Source organism: Medicago truncatula, chromosome 3 (genome assembly GCF_003473485.1).
Source record: "Medicago truncatula cultivar Jemalong A17 chromosome 3, MtrunA17r5.0-ANR, whole genome shotgun sequence".
Classification (NCBI taxonomy): Eukaryota; Viridiplantae; Streptophyta; class Magnoliopsida; order Fabales; family Fabaceae; genus Medicago; species Medicago truncatula.
In genome coordinates this window covers 54,203,467-54,222,510 of record NC_053044.1, presented here as the reverse complement: position 1 = coordinate 54,222,510, position 19,044 = coordinate 54,203,467, and positions in this window count along the sequence as shown.

Here is a 19,044-nt window from a genome sequence, read left to right as displayed (position 1 = left end):
TCATTTCTCTTTAGATATTTGTAAAAGAGTAGTAATATATGTACAACTCTTTGGTACAACTTCTATGACAACTTTAATTGTCTCTCATTTGATTGGTAAAAGATAATAGAGATAAAAAAATGAAGAGAGAGAATAAAAAGATAATGTAAGTATGAGTGTAAAAAAATTGTTAGAAAATGGTTGTACAAATATCATTTTTCTTTGTAAATAAGGGTTGTATAGATAATTTTCGTCTATGGCAGCCTAAATTAATAGTTATGTTAATTTTATTAATAGACAAAAAAAAGTCAGAGAGTTGATAAGAAACCGAGGCATGAAATGAACCAATTTATTGCTTACCTGGCATTGGCAAATTGTGTTTTTTTTTTGGCAAATTGTGTTTACAAATGGTCCCTATGGAATAAAAACAAAAATATTGTGAAAAAGGAAAAACTCTTTTTGACATCAATGCTATAATTATACCCTCCTATAACTATTATAAATAAAAATTTACATTTTATATTCGTTTAATTAATGATGTATATAGTATTTATTATAAATCACATACATCATTTAATAAATAAATCTAAAATGTTGACTTTTGCTTATATTAGTGACCGAAATATGTAATTGATTGTTGAAACTATTTAGTTAACCTGCATAGATTTTAAAGACTATGTATAATCAAATAAAATGTGTCATCAATGTAATTCAATATTATTTATGTACCAAAAAAATATAAAAAAAATTATAAAATGATTAAAATAAAGTTAAGAAACTAAAGATATAAATATTTTATTAAAAATTGTGCATTTCATATTTTAAAAATTTAAAATCTTAACTTCTCTAGACAAAATTATGTTTTAATTTCAATTTTAACTTCTTAATTTGTGCCTTAAAGTTAGCATGATCCCTTAAAAAAACGAGCTATCAAGATAGTCGTTCTGGTGTTAGGTTTGAAAATATGAAATCGGTACAATATGGAGTAGCTCCTTTTATATTTTCTTCCGCATTCAAAAACATTTTTTTTAGTTGATAATTACTTTAAAATATGTTATTTGAACAATTATTTGTACGACAACTTATGTAACAACTATAGATTTGTACTTTTTTTAGTGTCACCCCATATAGTTCTAGTTACACCCAATTTTTTAAAAAATTTTACAATAATATCGAAAATGCCCTCTCCATGTAAACTTCTTAATTTTTTTTTATTATCACTTGTAACCTTTATCCTTTTCACCCAGAAACCACCGTGGATATGCAATCAATACCTACTAAAATCGCCAATTGAATCAACATCTCTTCCATTGATACGTACTCGATTCATACAAGTAAGTGAATTTGATAAATTTCTTATGAGTTTCTATTATCATTTGCTCTATGATTTATTCGATGTTGTTAATTTTACCATGGATGTTTATCTTTGTTGACGTTGTTAATTTCACGTTTATCTATTTTGTTCCACGGTATAACGTGATTTTAGTTTACGTAGACGCGTAACGTAATTTAAGTTTACACAGGTCTCATGTAAATTTAGTTTACGTGCCTATTCTAAAAAGGAATAACATACACGTATACTCAGTTTACGTTAGTTTACTTAACTTATTTAAGCTCAGTTTACATAGTGCATGTAAACTCAGTTTACATAAACTACATAAACTGAGTTTACATGAACTAAGTAAACTCAGTTTACATAAACTACATAAACTCAATTTATGTTAGTTTACTTAACTTATGTAAACTTAGTTTACATAGTGTATGTAAACTCAGTTTACATAAACTACGTAAAATGAATTTACTTTAGTTTACTTATGTGGGTGAACACGTGAACATGAAGGAGATGAAGGCGCGATTGACAGGAAGGAGATGAAGACGTGATTGGCTTCTTTCTGAGTTTGAGGGGATACGTGAACTTTTTTGTTTGAAGATAATACATAGACTGTGTTGTGTGGGTTTTGAATTGAATTGAAATTTTTATTTTAATTAAAGGGTGTATTAGTAATTTTGGGATGTAACTTAGATTATTTGAGATGTGGGTAGTATCTCTTGTAGATTTATAGTAAAAAAAGATATGAGCACAAAAACCAAAATAATAAATAGATAAAGTAAAAATATAATATAAATAAGGGTTAAATATGTTTTTGGTCCCTATAAATATGTCAACTTTTCGTTTTAGTCCCTCTAAAATTTTCCTTCAACATTTAGTCCCTATAAAATTTTCAATCACTACTTTTGGTCCCTATTTTTAATTTAATTTTTCTATTTTTTAATGAAATTATGCAGAAATGTGTAAAATATTCTAAAAAAATTTCCTTTAAAAAATTAGAATTTTTTAACAAAACACAAATTAAATATGAATTTTTAACCGTAAACAATATATAAATTCATATTAAATTCATGTTTTGTTAAAAAATTCTGAATTTTTTTTGGAGTGATTCTTATAATATTTTTAATTTTTCTGGAAATTTTTATTAAATAATATGAATTTTACATATGAGTTTACTTTAAAAGAGGGACAAAAATTGAAGATTGAAAATTTTATAGGGACTAAAAATCGAAGGAAAATTTTAGAGGGACTAAAACGAAAAATTGATATATTTATAGGGACCAAATACATATTTAACCCTATAAATAATAAGCCAAAAAATTGTTATTTCTCAATTATTTTATGGGTCGAAGGACGAACATGTGAACAAATGATAGCCAAACTGTGCAGATAGGTGATACTGATAAGTGCATAGCACAATATGTGTTGTTATTTTATTTATATATGTCCTATCACTATGACGTATGAAATAATAGGGACAGGTTTTCTCAATTATTGATGTTTAATTTAACTTATTAAGTTTTTCGTTATAAAAAAAAAAAAAATCGTATTTTTTCTTTACAAATTTTCAGTCTAATAATTGATGTTTTATGAACAAGAAAATTATTTATGTCTGTTCTATATTTCTATTGTATCTTTTGACAACCTGTATTATTTTATTTTATTTTTTAATATGTATTATTGTATTTAGTATATCATTTATGTTACTCTCCCACATAAATAACTAAAATTATTGTTCTTTTGACCATCCATCACATTATTTTATTCAAGAGATATTTTGTTTGGTATAAATCTTTTTTCTTTTAACCATCTATCTAGTTATTTTAATCAAAAGATTTATTGAATATAAAACACATATGCTAATTAACGACGAATTTTGTTGTTCATTTGACTTTTATTCTCATGTAACTTTTTATATATAAACTAGTTACAAACCCGTGCTTCGCACGGGTTCAATAACGTATTTGAAAAAAAATTCTTTAAAAGAAGTGATGCTAAAATGACGGAACATTGTGATTCATCATAAAATATGTATGGGCTGATTAAGAGAGCATATAATCAGTTTATGAGATTAGGAATTGACATAATATTTAGGATGAAAACAATTGGAACAAATAAAGGAACCAATGATGTGTGAATTTACATATTATCCAAAATTGTAAAAAAGAGTGTTGTTGTTATAGAGTTACCAAAAAATGATTGATACCCATATTTACATCAAATGAAATCAAGCAAAGAAGTAGCATCGATGAGTGAAGATAATCTAGTCTAGGATTAGAGTTAAGGTGATTTGTTGAAAGTGCGGATCATGAACACCAAATCTTTATTTGGGAACGACTTGAACGTGCATATTTTTAGGTGGCTTCTCTAGATAAAAAATTAACTTATCACCTACCTCTAACATATGTTCTCTGCAAAATTTGAACCATTGACCGCCTAAGTATTTTTTGTAACTTGCTCTCTTTGTCGTTATCAAGCGACACTCATACCTTTTTGAGTTTGTTTGTGGATGAGTGTGATTGTTTTCCGTGTTCCTTTTAGAAATGTCATTGATATCTCATTTGATAAGTGCTAGGTACAAAACAAATTGCAGTGTTAATTAGAAGTTATATATATATATATATATATATATATATATATATATATATATACATTTCTAAAACATTTACCAAAACATTATAAAGATTTGTTGTAGGAAAAGAGCATGTTTTATTTTGTTCAAGAGATTAGGAAACAACATTATAATTAACATGATACTAATTGGAACCAATGAAGGAACCAACAATGTGCAAATTAACGTTACATAATAGTTAGGTTTATAAAAGAGATTGCAAGTTTCATAAACTAACCAAAATGGGATTTTTGCCAATATTTACATCAGAAAAAATGAAAAGAACAAATGACATCCCAAAGTCAAGATAGTTTACGACTACAGTCCAAAGCGATATGTTAAAATAGTAGAAGTTTAAATAATTCAACAACAAAGATCTACTTTGGAACAACTCGAATTTGCAAGTTCTTCTGTGATTTTTCGAGATCAAAGATGAGCTTACCACCTTCTTCCATCACTCATTCTCTGCAGAAATTGAACCACTGCCCACCCAAGTAATTTTCATAGCTTGCTCTATTGGCGGTAATGAGGTGACAGTTATACTGTCTTTATATCTGGTCATCAATGAGAGTGATTGTTTTACGCTTTCCTTTCAGAATTGTTCTTGACACCTCGTTTGGGAAATGCTAAACAGGAAAATAACTGCAATATTAGTCTAATGCATATTTACATGGATAAAATGTATGCAAATATAGTTACATATAATTTATTAAATAAAGGTACCATAACTGATTTTAAGCTAAAAAAAATGTAGCATGACTTATAATTTATCTTCCTATAAAGTCTAGATAAATGCATGCATGTACATTATATGCACCCCATTGACCAATTAACATTGTTCAAACAAATGGAAATTAAGCATCACTTCCGCATGTGCATATATAGCTACCACCATTTGACATTGATGTCTTCAAACATTTGGTGCAACTCTCATAATACAATCCAAACTGGTTAGGATTGAATTTAGTTGTTTTCCAAATAGTGATGTAGTATGTTTCCTAACACAAATTATGCACATTAAATAAAGAATAATGCAATATGTATTTTTAATTTGTGCGTAAAAAAACTCAAAGCATGTTTGTGCATAACAAAAGCAGACATTGACTAAGTTTATAATTCAGCAATTGGCCTAACCTGAGACAGTTTGGAAAAATCGTTGTACGAAGTACGTAGAGGAGAAGTCGAACTCTGACTTAAGTTCTAACTGAAGCTTTGACTCTGAGCTTGAAAAGTGTTAAGGTCACGACAACAATTCAAGAAACATGGTAAAAAAACAATCAAATCGGATTGTGAAATAATAAGTTACTCTAACACTGTATTGTGAACTCATAATGTAAACTTACTAAGTCTTAAACTTCTCACCAATTGTTACATATATTTGGGTTGCCATTGACTACAAAATGGAAGCAAAGAACACAAGGTAAATAGATAGTAAATGATAAAGCTACGAAGTATTTTTTTCCATGGTGTTACATCAACTATATTCCCACTACATAAGGAAAGACATCTTTCGGGTCATTATCAAACTTATACAAAATCCTATCATCTGATGTTGGCAAAATGGAAAATAATATCTTTTCTATTTAGCAATATTCAGTTTTTTTCAATATGAAAAAGATATGCATAGTTTGTTACGATATAAAGGTGCAATATATATATATATATATAAGCATAATTTTTTTAGGCATTTATACCTTTTTTAAAGAAAAGACATCTACAATTTTACTTCTAATTCATATCAAAATTTTATAAAAATTAAACGCATTAGCGTAACAAAAAAACAGACACACATAAAATATTACTCTAAACGTTAATATGTGTGTGTGTGTGTGTGTATTTGCGAGGTTGAAGAAAGAAAATAAAAATATTTTGTATCATTAAATGATAATGTGAATAAAAATATTTGTGAGGTTGTTATGATTATACGATATTTAAATTAAATATATAAGTGATAAAAAGATAATAAAGTTTCTTTGAAAAAAAAGGTAATAAAATTAAATGGAACCTCCTTAAAAAAATTAAATGGAACGGCTAAAAAAAAATTAAATGGAAGAAAAAAATATAATGAAATATAATATTAGAAAATAAAAGAAAAGGTTCCCAACATGAATTGAAGAGAGATGCTTGTGAAATAAATTGTCGAGAAGTAGTTTTTTGAAGTAACATTCAACAACTGTTGGCCAAAGCTCATTCCATTCAATTTCATGCATTAAAAAAAAAGTATCTTTTTTAGTAAGTACTTAATTGATACTGTACTTGGCCTAACTTCTCCTTAAAAATGTAGAGAAGTTGAAAAAACATCGGGTCAAACAATATCTTAGGTACTGTTTGGCCAGACTTTTTTTCGGTCTAAAAGCTACTTTAAAATAAAGTTAAAATAAAGCTCTTTAAGAAAAAAGCTAAAGCTGTTTGGTTTCTTTATTTTTTTTAGTTCTAAAGTTATTTTTAAGTTAAAAGGTGTTTGGCAAAATATTATACAAAACTTTGAATTTATTATTTTTTTGATGGTGCCTGGGGTTCGAACCCGCGACCTTGCATATATTTATGCATTGTCTATATCAAATGAGCTAAGGTAGAGAATAGTTTATTTTTTCTTTTCCAATTATACTGTATAACAAATTTTGTTATAAGAATACCATATTTTTGGTGTCATTTAAAAAGATAAGAATTCATATTATATTATATTATATGATATATATGATATTATATTTATTACATCGCTGGTGTCGTTGAAAAAGATATGTTTAGTTTTTTTAATAAGAAAAAGATATGCATAGTTTGTTACAATATAAATGTGTAAAATATATATAAGTATAATTATTTTAGGCATCTATACTTTTACTTTTAATTAAAATCAAAATGTTATAAAAATAATAATTATACGCATTACGCAACACTAAAAAAATTACACGCATTAGCGTAACAAAATAACAGACATATGGACATAAAATATTACTCTAAACGCTAATGTGTGTGCGTGTATATTTGTGAGGTTGAAGAAAAGGAATAAAAATATTTGTGAGGTTGTGATAATTAAAAGATATTAAAATTAAATATATAAGTGATAAAAAGATAATAAAATTTCTTCAAATAATAAAATTAAATTGATCCTCCTTTAAAAAAAATTATATGGACCGGTTCAAAAAAAACATTAAATGGAAGGAAAAAAACAAATTGAAATATAATATTAAAAAATAAAATAAAAGGTTGCATGCGTGAGTTGAAGAGAGGTGCTTGTGAAATAAATTACGGAGAAATAGTTTTTTGAAGTAGCATTCAACAATTTTTGGTTAAAGCTCATTCCATTCAATTTTATGCATTCTAAAAAAGTACTTTTTTTCGAAGGTACTTTATTAATATTGTGTTTGGTCTAGCTTCTCCTTAAAAATTGAGAGAAGCTGGAAAAAAAGTCGGAACCGTTTGGCACAACGACAGTGTAGAAGCAACTGAATTTGGGAGAAAAAAAATTAGAAAATAGTTAAAAGTAAAAAAATTGAAAAATAGTCAAAAATTTATAAAATATGAAAATTGGTGAGGTAGGCACTCAACCAAGCAACACTAAAAAAAATTATATGCATTAACGTAGAGATGTCAAAATGGATCGGGTCTTACGGGCCAGCCCGAATGTCCGAATAAAATGTAGGGCCTGGGCCGATAAATAGCAGTCCGAATTTTTTCAGGGTTTTTTAGCCCGGCCCGAAAAAGCCCGAAGCTCGTTAGGGCTAAGAGCAGCCCGCAAAAAAAATGCATTATTTTTTACACGGGACTGGACGGACAGCCCAAATAATTATGTTCATTTGGTATTTAAGTCATTCTCTCTTCTAAAAATTGTATATACTTATGTTCATATGTTTTGTTACTTCTAATTTATTTTTTTTGACCGAAATTTTGTTACTTCTTCTGATTAAAATGAAGGAAAAACAAAAATCAAAGTGGTCGTGTTTCATCATTGTTTCTTAACTCTTGTTCTCCTATGATGTTAAAAATGTTATGCTTTTATTCCCCACTTATGAAACCCTTTTGTTTATGGTTGCATTGTGATTTCCTTTCCTCACTGTTAACTCAGTTTAGTACGCTTTATCTTTCTTTCTTTTTTTAATTTATTTTTACATGTATTAGCTAATTAATTAATTATATCATATATGTGGATCTTGCAAGACAATATAGTGACTATGTTGTTCCCTAAAAAAATTATATATATAGTAACTATACAGATTAGCAAATGAATTTAATAAATATATTTTTTTAGTGTACAATTATGTTAATGTTACTATGTTAGTATGGATAATTGTTATTCTCTTGGACCAAACTTAATTTATCTTTTGTTCACTATAAATTTTGTGTACATTTATGTTATTATATTTTCAATCCTTAAATAATGAAAAAAAGGGCCTGCGCTGGTCCGTTAGCCCGGGAGCCCGTAAAGGGCCGGGCTCGGGCTCTATTTTTCCAGCCCATATTCAAACCGGGCTTTTTAGCCCGGCCCTTAAAAGCCCGAACGGGCCGGGCAGGGCCGCCCGTTTTGACAGCTCTACATTAACGTAACAAAAAACAGACAGACAGACATAAAATATTACTTTAAACGTTAATATGTGTGTGTTTATATATTCGTGAGGTTTAAGAAAGGAAATAAAAATATTTGGCATCATTAAATGACAGCGTGAATAAAAATATTTGTGAGGTTGTGATGATTAAACAATATTGAAATTAAAATAATTGATAGTGTGTTTGACCTAACTTCTCCTTAAAAATGTAGAGAAGTTGGAAAAAAAACGATACCTTAATTTCTCACAACGGCAATGTAGAAGTAACTGAATTTGGGTGAAAAAATTAAAAAATAGTTAAAAAATAAAAATTGGAAAATAGTTAAAAGTTATTAAAATTATAAAATAATTAAAAAAAATGATGAGGGGCAAAATGGAAAATGCACCCTAAAAATGATGAGGTGGCAATAACCACACCCATCAATAGGAAATTACAAAAATGCCCCTTTTAAGGGCAAAATTATAAAATCATAGACATTTAATTTTATAATATAGTAAGTAGACAAAAAATTCAGTATATACAAATAGTTTCCTCCTTCCAAACTAATTTGTCCACTTATTTTCTTTCTTTCTTTCTTTTTTTATAAAGGGCTAAGAGAAATTTAGTTCCTCCCACCTCATCTAAAAAACTGAACTAAACAATAACAGTAAAATTGAAAATATTACATACCCGGCCGAATATTCATTCTCTACCAACCAAAGGATCATAAACATCATATATATTAGGTCTACCAACCAAAGGACAGGAACATCGTATATATCTTGAGTATTAACCATTGTGTCATGCTCTAAATGGTACCTAATTTTTTAGTTTATTTATTAGTAAACATAAATGGTACTCCCTCTCATCCAAATTTAATTGAGCTTTTCACACATATTAAAAAAATTGTATAAATGAAAGAAAAAGAAAAATAGTTTTGAGAATCTTTATCAAGTATTGGTGCATTCTTCTTTATATATCAAGTAGAATATATTGAATTGGAAGTAGTGAAAGTAGTATTAATTAGAGTTATAGTTGGAAAAAAGTAATTAATGTTCTATTGAAAACTGAAATGAGTCAAGATTTATGCGATAATATTTTTTTACAAATAACTCAATTATTACGGGACGGAATGAGTAGTTTGTAGAACATGACATAAGAAATTATTAATAATGAATGATTTGAATAATACTTTTTTTTTTTATAGACGAGATGACAAAGTCATCGTAAACTTACACACATAAAATGGAGGTATCGCGGTTTAAACCTCGGTCATGATATCTGGTCTAACAATTTCGACAGTTTTACTAATTGAGTTAGGACTTATGAGACGATTTGAATAATACTTAAAATAAAATATAAATTTAACTAATATATATATTATATGAGAGTATACTTATTTTACTCATCTATTTAATAATGCATTTTCACGTTGATTAATGTATACAATAACACATAAGTTGTTGTTACTTCAAAAAAAGAAACATGAGTTGTCATATTGATTAATTAACAGACCATGTTTTATTAAATATATGTGTAAAATAATTATACACTGATATAATATATTAATTAAACTCATAAAATGTAAACATCATTAATTATAAAAAAATAAAAATCAAACATACCTCATTTAAAATTTAGACAGAAAATGTTTAACTCTTTCTATCATTTACTTTTTAAAAAAAAAAATTAATTAAAATGGAGTTTATTAAAATTGCAATGAATCTTAACCAGCAAAATGAGTGCTAGGCTAAGAGTAAGTAGCAACTTTCTATCATTTACTTATAATTTGATACGAATTGTAAGTTGTAACAAAAAAAAAATTATGAATACAGTTTTTTTTTTTAGGGAATACGAATAGAGAAGTTGATGATGAATAAACTAGCAAATTTAAATATGAAGCATTTAAAAAAAAATTACAGTTAACTTATAAACATAAACTATGTAGTTAATTAATATTTAATTTTTTTTATCGTAACGTTAGTCAATTTTATCAAATGATTGTGTTTTTTAAAGTATAGTTTCTTAATATTTTGCAAGCTCTCACGGTTTATTTATGAGAAATATTAACCGGTGTCATCGAAATACTAATTAAAAAAATATATATAATACTATTTTATTGAATCTTGCATAATTAACTTTTCGAAAGTGTAAAAAAAATTATTTTTAATTTAAAACATATATTTTTTGACTTTATTAATCAGTGTCCTATAAGGCAAAGGAGTGTTTCGGACGTACCGATTATTACACTTCTTTATGGATTTAACTACTTCCTTAGGTTGGGGAGTGTGAAGTTGTAAATTACTTTTAGTTTCAATTTTAAAAAAATGTGAGACTCTTTTAATATTATGTGACAGATAGGAAAGTGGATTAAGATCACAACGAGTGGGTTCGGTTCTATCCAGAGACCAGAGCCATCAAAGACCATTTACAATAGCATGTTGAATTTGCCATTCAACATGTTGAACCTTTGTTGAACCATTGTAGGTGGGAGGTGTTGAAATGGGGAAAAAGTGAGTTGGAGGAGGGAAGTGTTGAAACAATTCAACATGTTGAATGTCTGGCCCATGGAGATACTTAGCGCGCGCTGATTGGCTGCTCGGATTTTTATCTTCTTAATAATTTGGACCCAATTATTTTATTGCAAATAAATTTTTATTTTTATTTCTTTTTTACCAAAATTCGTAATTTTTTTTTCTCTATAAATAGAGACTTGGATCATTTGATTTGGACACAGAAAAAAAATCAAATTTTTCACTCTCTTAATCTTATTATTAGCTTTGTATTAGCCTTTCTTTTGAAGTTTTAGTGTTTATTTAGTTTGTTGTATTGCATTTTATTTATGTTAAGAAAATATAAATAAATTATTTAAATAAATTTTGTTTTTACAAAAAAATAAAAATTGTTAAGTGTTTCTTCATTTTAATTTAATTATAATCGATAATTGTAATTTTATGTAATTATAAAAAAAAATATAAAATTAAATAAGAATAAGAAATAAAATATGGTGGGGTAGGATGTTGAATGAAAAAACCATTGGAGAGGTAAAAATTGAATAGGTATTGAATTAAGAGAGAGAAAATGATGTGGAGTTTTGGAAATTGAAAAAGTGGATGTTGAGGATTGTTGAATATATTTTACCATTGTAAATGGTCTTATATAGTTTATTTAAGGGTGACTTGTAAAGTTAGTAAGTTATCTTGTCTATAAGTTCTGAGTGTTCTGCTTGGTTTGGTGTTTGGTAGCAGCATTCATGAAGACAGCTATCTTTTTATCCTTAAAAAAAGAAGAAACTATATTCTCCTTAGCCGCTAGTTATTGTTTGACATGTTTTCGCTGAGATTCGAATCTGGATCTGTAATTCTGCATGTGCTGGTATATTCATAAGGATGAGGTAATGAATGAAAAAATGCATCAATAATTCATTTGTCTATGTAGGACAAATCCAAGACAAAGTTGTTGTCTGTAATAAATGTGATTGAAATAATGCAAGTGCCGTAGGCCATATTGCCACATGAGTAAAAGAAAAGTGTCATGGTGAAGTGAAAACTTGGATTAAAAGACTTTTTTCATTTGTGTTTGCGTGCTGTTTGGTTACTTAATTAACAAAGAGTGGGTAACTATAATTACTTCTTCAAATAGCTTTATTTTTTGGACAGATTCTTGAAATAGCTAGTTGTTGTGAATTTAGTTTTTGACGTTATCAATATTTTTAAAAAAATTATATAGAATATAATATATAGATATTTTATCATTTCAGTCTTTTTCAATCAATTAAGTTTTAAGTTCTGTTTGGCAATGTTAAACAAATACAGTAGTTTATATCATATAAACTTGTATGATCAAAATATAGTTGCGTAAGTAACAATTATTTTCTCACAAGTTTATATACTTTTTAATATGCTATTTCAAATAGTTTTTACATTCATAACTCATACTTATTTTTCACTTATTTTCTTGATTAGAATTTTTACTATTAATTTTTAATATATTCTTTTTTTTAAAGAAATTTTCAATAAATTCTTTGATATTTTATATTTATCAGCTGGTTCAGTAATTAATTTTTATGAAAAAGATTATAAAGGACTTGTGGATACTCGTATTGATATGAAGTCAACTATTTCTGTATTTTCTCCCTCTAACTGAAATCCTTCTCCCACATCTTCTTTTAAATTGAACATTGATGCATCTGAATAGGAGCTATAGTTAGAGACTCATAAAATTTTATTTTAGCGGATGCTGTATGAAACTTTGAGGCACTTCTTGATGATAACATTGTTGAAGCTCATAGATTTTAGTTTGCAATTCAATTTGCCTATGATATGAATTTTCAAAACATTATTGTGGAAGGTGTTTCTCTTAAGTCTTAATGTGGTGAAGACTATGAAGTCGTCTACCGATGATAATTTTTACTTTGGTTTGGTGATTAAAATCTTAGTTGTTTGCTTTCTTCATTTTTAGTTTTTCATGTATGAAGAGTTGATAATGATGTTGCTCATGCTCTAGCTAAGTTTGCTTTAGTTTCAATTGATTCGGTTTGGATTGAGGAAATTCCTCTTTTGTTGGTTATGTTGTTGCAACCGATTTGTTTCACTTTTAAATGAAATTGTTTCCGTAAAATAATATAAATATGTTACTCTATCCCGCTAATATTTTACCAAAACATCATTCCATTAGAGAATAGTCCTTATTATTTTAGGGATTTTGAAAACATTTATTGAAATGCAAAGACTATTTTTAAAAGTCATGCAAAATGTAGGGACCAAATCAGCATTCCATTAGAGAATTAACAGCAGGGACTAATTTTGATAACGGAGATAAAATGCGAGGATTTTAAAAATATTTAATGAAATGTATGGACTATTTTTCAAAGGAGCGCAAAATGTAAGGATAAAAAACATATTTGACCAAATCAAAAAAATTAGCAGTCATATAACTGGTGTTTTTAGTTATATGAGCTTATAAGTATGAGCTAACTTATTGTGTTTTGCAAAGAGACTCTCCCTTATGAAATTAAGACGAAATAAAAACAGGGGCTAAATCTTAAAGGTTTTTTTAGATTACCTTTGAAAAATGGTGGGTAATTTACCCACCAACCAATCTTAATGAGCAATTTGTTGGTGGGGTCAAGGTAGTTTATGGATACCATCTAAAACGGTGAATGTTCGTTGGTTGGAGTAAATTTCCCACCATTCTTCCATGGGTACCCTAGTTGTCACCAATCTTAAAATTTAAAAAATTTATAAGGATAAAAAATACGTTTAACCCTTAATTTAACGAGACTTATGCCATATTCTCGGGTGCAAAAGAAATTATGTCATATTTTCATTTATTTAGTTTTTCTTTTGTTGACAAAATCCATTTATTTAGTTTTTACAAAAAAAATAAAAAATCCATTTATTTAACTGATTTCACAGAAGATCAAACAACTATCGAAGGAAAAAGATAAATTTCAAATAAGGAATAATTGAATAAAATAACACCACAAATATTGAAAAAACCCCAAATCTCATATTTGATTGATATGGCTTTTGATAAAAATTTATAACGAGAAGACACTTCTAACCTTATAATGAGAGACGGAGTCAAGGGGGACATGGGAGGGCCATGACCTCCCGAGAGTCTCAAAGTTTTTATTTTTAATAGGTATGTATATACATTTTTACCTAAAAGTTATATTATATATATTAACATTTGAATCCATTTGGTGTCGACCTAGTGGTTGACTTGAGATCTTGAAGTGTGCTCCTCTCAAGGTCTCAAGTTTGATTCCGTTGGTACCAATTTCGGTGGACAAGTCCATATAGAGCAGCTCTGACTTATAAGGGGCCCACACAAGTGGGCGGTGGGATTGGTCCCCTCAGATTAGTCGATCCTTGGATCGGATACCGAGTTTTAATATATATATATATATATATATATATATATATATATATATTAACATTTGCATTTAGATTTCAAGCATGAATAACCCACTTGAGTTGGCTTGGTGGTATTAACTTGGCATCTATGCTCCTCCTTAAAGTTTCAGGTTCGATTCTTACTGGTGTCAATTTGAATGGGCTATTTAGCTTCTTCAAAAAAAAGATTTCAAGCATAAACATCCAGGCTAGTGGTGAAGTAGCCCGCCTATGAGCTATGTATCATGAGTTCGCCACCGCTTATAACACAACCCAACAAAACTGATTTGTAAGGCGAGAATTGTCCCCATTTATAAACACGTGTTTATATCATCTTTTGTTGGTGAGACTCTTTAACAACAAATCATTTCATTATGAGCAATTAAACTAATCAATTCCATCATTTTTTATTAAAACAAAATCATAGTTGGTCAAACAGAAAAACGATGCAATGTTTCCATATTCCTTTGAACAAAGAAAAAGTGTTTGTCTATTGTATTTGTTTGGTTTTCTTGTCACGTGTAAACCGTGGTGTAAAATATAAATTACAGTACAAAATTGAATAGTCGGATTTAATATTTAACAAAAAAGAATGATTGAATCAATACAATACCTCCGTTCTTAATTATAAGATCCTTTTGAAAAAAATAATGAAAATTAAGATAGTGGATATTTGTATTAAATATGTTTGTAATTACTATTGTTTTTATAATTTTATCCTTTAAGAGAGATAGATGGTTTATGTTTTCAACATGTTATTTGTTGCTGATCGAAGAAAAATATGTATAATAAATAGAGACATGTATGTAAAGAAATAATTAATGTAGTTGAAAATAGAAAAAGAGTCTTATAAAAAGGGACAAAAAAATAATATTCAAAAGGGTCTTATAATTAAGGACGGACTCGGTATCATATACTCCCTCTGACCCAAATTATAGGGAAAAAAAAAATCACATTTATTAAGAAAACTAAAACATAAGAATTTGGAGTATAGTTTTTTTGTGCTTTCTTTGGAAAAAGTTTTATAGGAAGATGTAAAAAAAAAATCATTGACTATTGGTTATGGAAAAAATAAAAAAGAGAGAAAATTGAATGTAATTTACATTTAATTTTAAGAGAATAAACAAAAAAAAATTATTGGAAAAAAGATTTTTATAAAAAAATTAAGATTAAATAGGATAAAAATTTATCTTTTTTACTTATATTTTGGGACAAAAAATATTTTTTTTTTTACTTATATTACAGCACTGAGGACTAGGAGCTAATTGCTCGGCAGCAGCAATTTCCACTCTTACATGCAAGAATCTCTCTCACTCTTGCACAAGTGGACGTGGTCCACCAGCACTTATTAATTAAATTGGAAATGCAATCACGTATTAATTGACATTTTCGTGTCTAAACAATATTTAAATTTTAAAATTTGACTTGAAAAATGAATGCATGGTAAATTTTAAAAGTTTACTATAATATCTACTAATTGTATTTCTTTATTCAAATAGCTCAGATATGTTATTGTTTAATCATTTCCACGTCAACCAAGTTGAATGAAATTGACAATATAATTTTTTTTTTCTTTTTTGTCTTAGATGAAGTGGTAATCTATTGAAATTAAACTCACATAAAACTGCGAGGTCTCATGTTCGAATCCAGATCACGACGTCTGACCTTACAATTTCGGCATTTGTCAGTTGAGCTAGAACTTCTAGACTATCTTATCATCACTTCACTTACAATATATGAAAACAAGATACTACCAAAATTATTTAACTACCCATACCTAATTTTCTTTCAAACTTTTTCTTTTACAACTTTAGGGTTATTTTTGTCAAATCCACTATCTAAACCCACTTTACTAAAACCCACTTTCTTACCTTTCTTTATTTAATAATAAACTTTTCTCTCTCATCTTTCTTTATTTATAATACTAAATTTTTCTCTCTCTTCTTTATTTATTTAATAATAAACTTTTCTCTCACCTTTATTTTTTAATAATAAACTTTACTCTCTGAATCTCACTCTCCTCTCTTATCTTTTTCTTACCAATTTTCTTCATTTTTCATTTTCTCTCTTCATTTTCAACTCCATTTTCTCTACTAATTATCAATTCGATTTTACCGACAAGTTTTTTTATAGAGGAAACTAACAAGTGTTGTTGTTATAGCAGAATATGATTTTGTATTTTACGATAACACTATTATATAATACGTTAATTATGTTTTTTCACGGAACACATATTAATATTTTTCACACTCAAACATATTAGTAAATAAAATTTATGATTATTTTTATTTATTAGCTTTTTTCATATCGTCAATACTAAAACAAGAACAATATTATAATATACTTTGATTAATCATACTTCAATTTTTTCTGTTTTTTTTTTATTTTTAAATGTATCACTAAAAAACCCGTTGGAGTGTACAATTGTAACACGAGACTCATTTTAGTAACTACAAGAGTGATCAATTTTAATTAATATTTTTTTAATATCTCTAATTAAACACCGCGATTGCCTAAGTTTTATTAATATATCAATAAAATATATGTGGGTGTATGGACTATATATTAATAAAAATATATATGAGTATATGTTTGTTTTATGGAAATATATTAATATATTCTTATTTCTGAAATTTAATGGGAACTATATATTGATAAAATACATATTAGTATATGAACTATATTTTAACAAAAATATATCTCACTATATATTTTTTTTACGGGAATATGTTAGTATATATTTATTTATGAAATGTATTTTCATTTATTAGCTTTTTTAATATCGTCAATACTAAAACAATAACAATATTATAATATATTATGATTAATCATACTTCAATTTTTTCCGTTGTTTTTTTTTTTTTTTTAAATGTATCACTAAAAAAACCATTGGAGTGTCCAATTGTAACACGGGATCCATTTTAGTAATTACAACGAGTGATCAATTTTAATTAATATTTTTTTAATATCTCTATTTAAACACCGCGACCGCCTAAGTTTTATTAATATATTCGAAAAATATACGTAGGTGTATGAACTATATATTAATAAAAATATATATGTGACTATGTGAGTATATGTTTGTTTTACGGGAATATATTAGTATATTCTTATTTCTGAAATCTAATGGACACTATATACTGATAAATATATATGAGTGTATGGACTATATATTAATAAAAATATATCTAACTATATGTTTTTATACGGGAATATGTTAGTATATGTTTATTTGTGAAATGTATTTTCATTTTTTTTAATATCGTCAATACTAAAATAAACAAAAAAATTATAATATATTACGATTAATCTTGCTTCAATTTTGTCCGTTTTTTTAAATGTATCAATAAAAAACCCATTGGAGTGTACAATTGTAACACGGGACCCATTTTAGTAACTATAACGAGTGATTAATTTTAATTAATATTTTTTAATCTTTAAAAAAAAAATAGTATTTTTTAATATCTCTATTTAAACACCGTGACTGCCTAAGTTTTATTAATATATTAATAAAGTATATGTTGGTGTATGGACTATATATTAATAAAAATATATGAGTATATATTTGTTTTACGGGAATATATTAGTATATTCTTATTTATATTGATAGAATATATACGAGCGTATGGACTATATATTAACAAAAATATATCTCACTGTATTTTTTTTACGGGAATATGTTAGCATATGTTTATTTATGAAATATATTTTATGATAACAATATTATATAATACATTAATTATGATTTTTCACGGGATGCTTATTAGTATTTCTCACACTAAAACATATTAGTAAATAAAAACAATGATTATTTTCATTTATTAGCTTTTTTTGGTTACTATTTATTAGCTTTTTTAATATCGTCAATACTAAAATTTAATATATATTTGTTCATATTAAAATTTAATTATTTTATCCCCGTGAGCCTAACTCAGTTGGTAGGGATATCGCATTTTATATGAAGGGGCCGGGATTCGAACCCCGAACACTCCACTTCTCGACAATTAAATTGTGTGAGCTCTAGCCACTAAGCTACTTGACCAAAAAATAAAATTAATTATTTTATAATTTTTCATCACTACCGATCAATATATACATATTTATAATTTTTTCATCACTACCGATTAATTATTATGCTTTAAATACTTTACATATTTTCACTATGGACAAAAAAAAAAATTACTATACCAAACACAGCCGAGACGCAACACGCGACGGAGTTGCGACCATACAGCGCGGCGAAGCCGCACTATCCGTGTTGTAGCACGGATATCTCGACCAGTTCTAATAAAATGCGATATAATTATCTGCCACGCATCTCCGAATTATTGCTATAAGTTATGCAAATGTCATTGTCAAAAACAAAATTATGCAATTGCAGTTTGCAACTCATAGTAGAAAAGATATATACTACTCCCTCCGTCCCTGATTATAAGACCCTTTTGAGAATTTTTTTGTTCCTTTTTATAAGACCCCTTTGCTATTTTCAACTACATTAATTATTTCTTTACATGCATGCCCCTATTTATTATACATAATTTTCTTCAATCAACAATAAATATCATGTTGAAAACATAAACCAATTCTCTCTTAAAGGATAAAATTGTAAAAACAATAGTAATTACAAACATATTTAATACAAATATCCACTATTTTAATTCCCGTTATTTTTTTAAAAGGGTCCTATAATTAGGGACGGA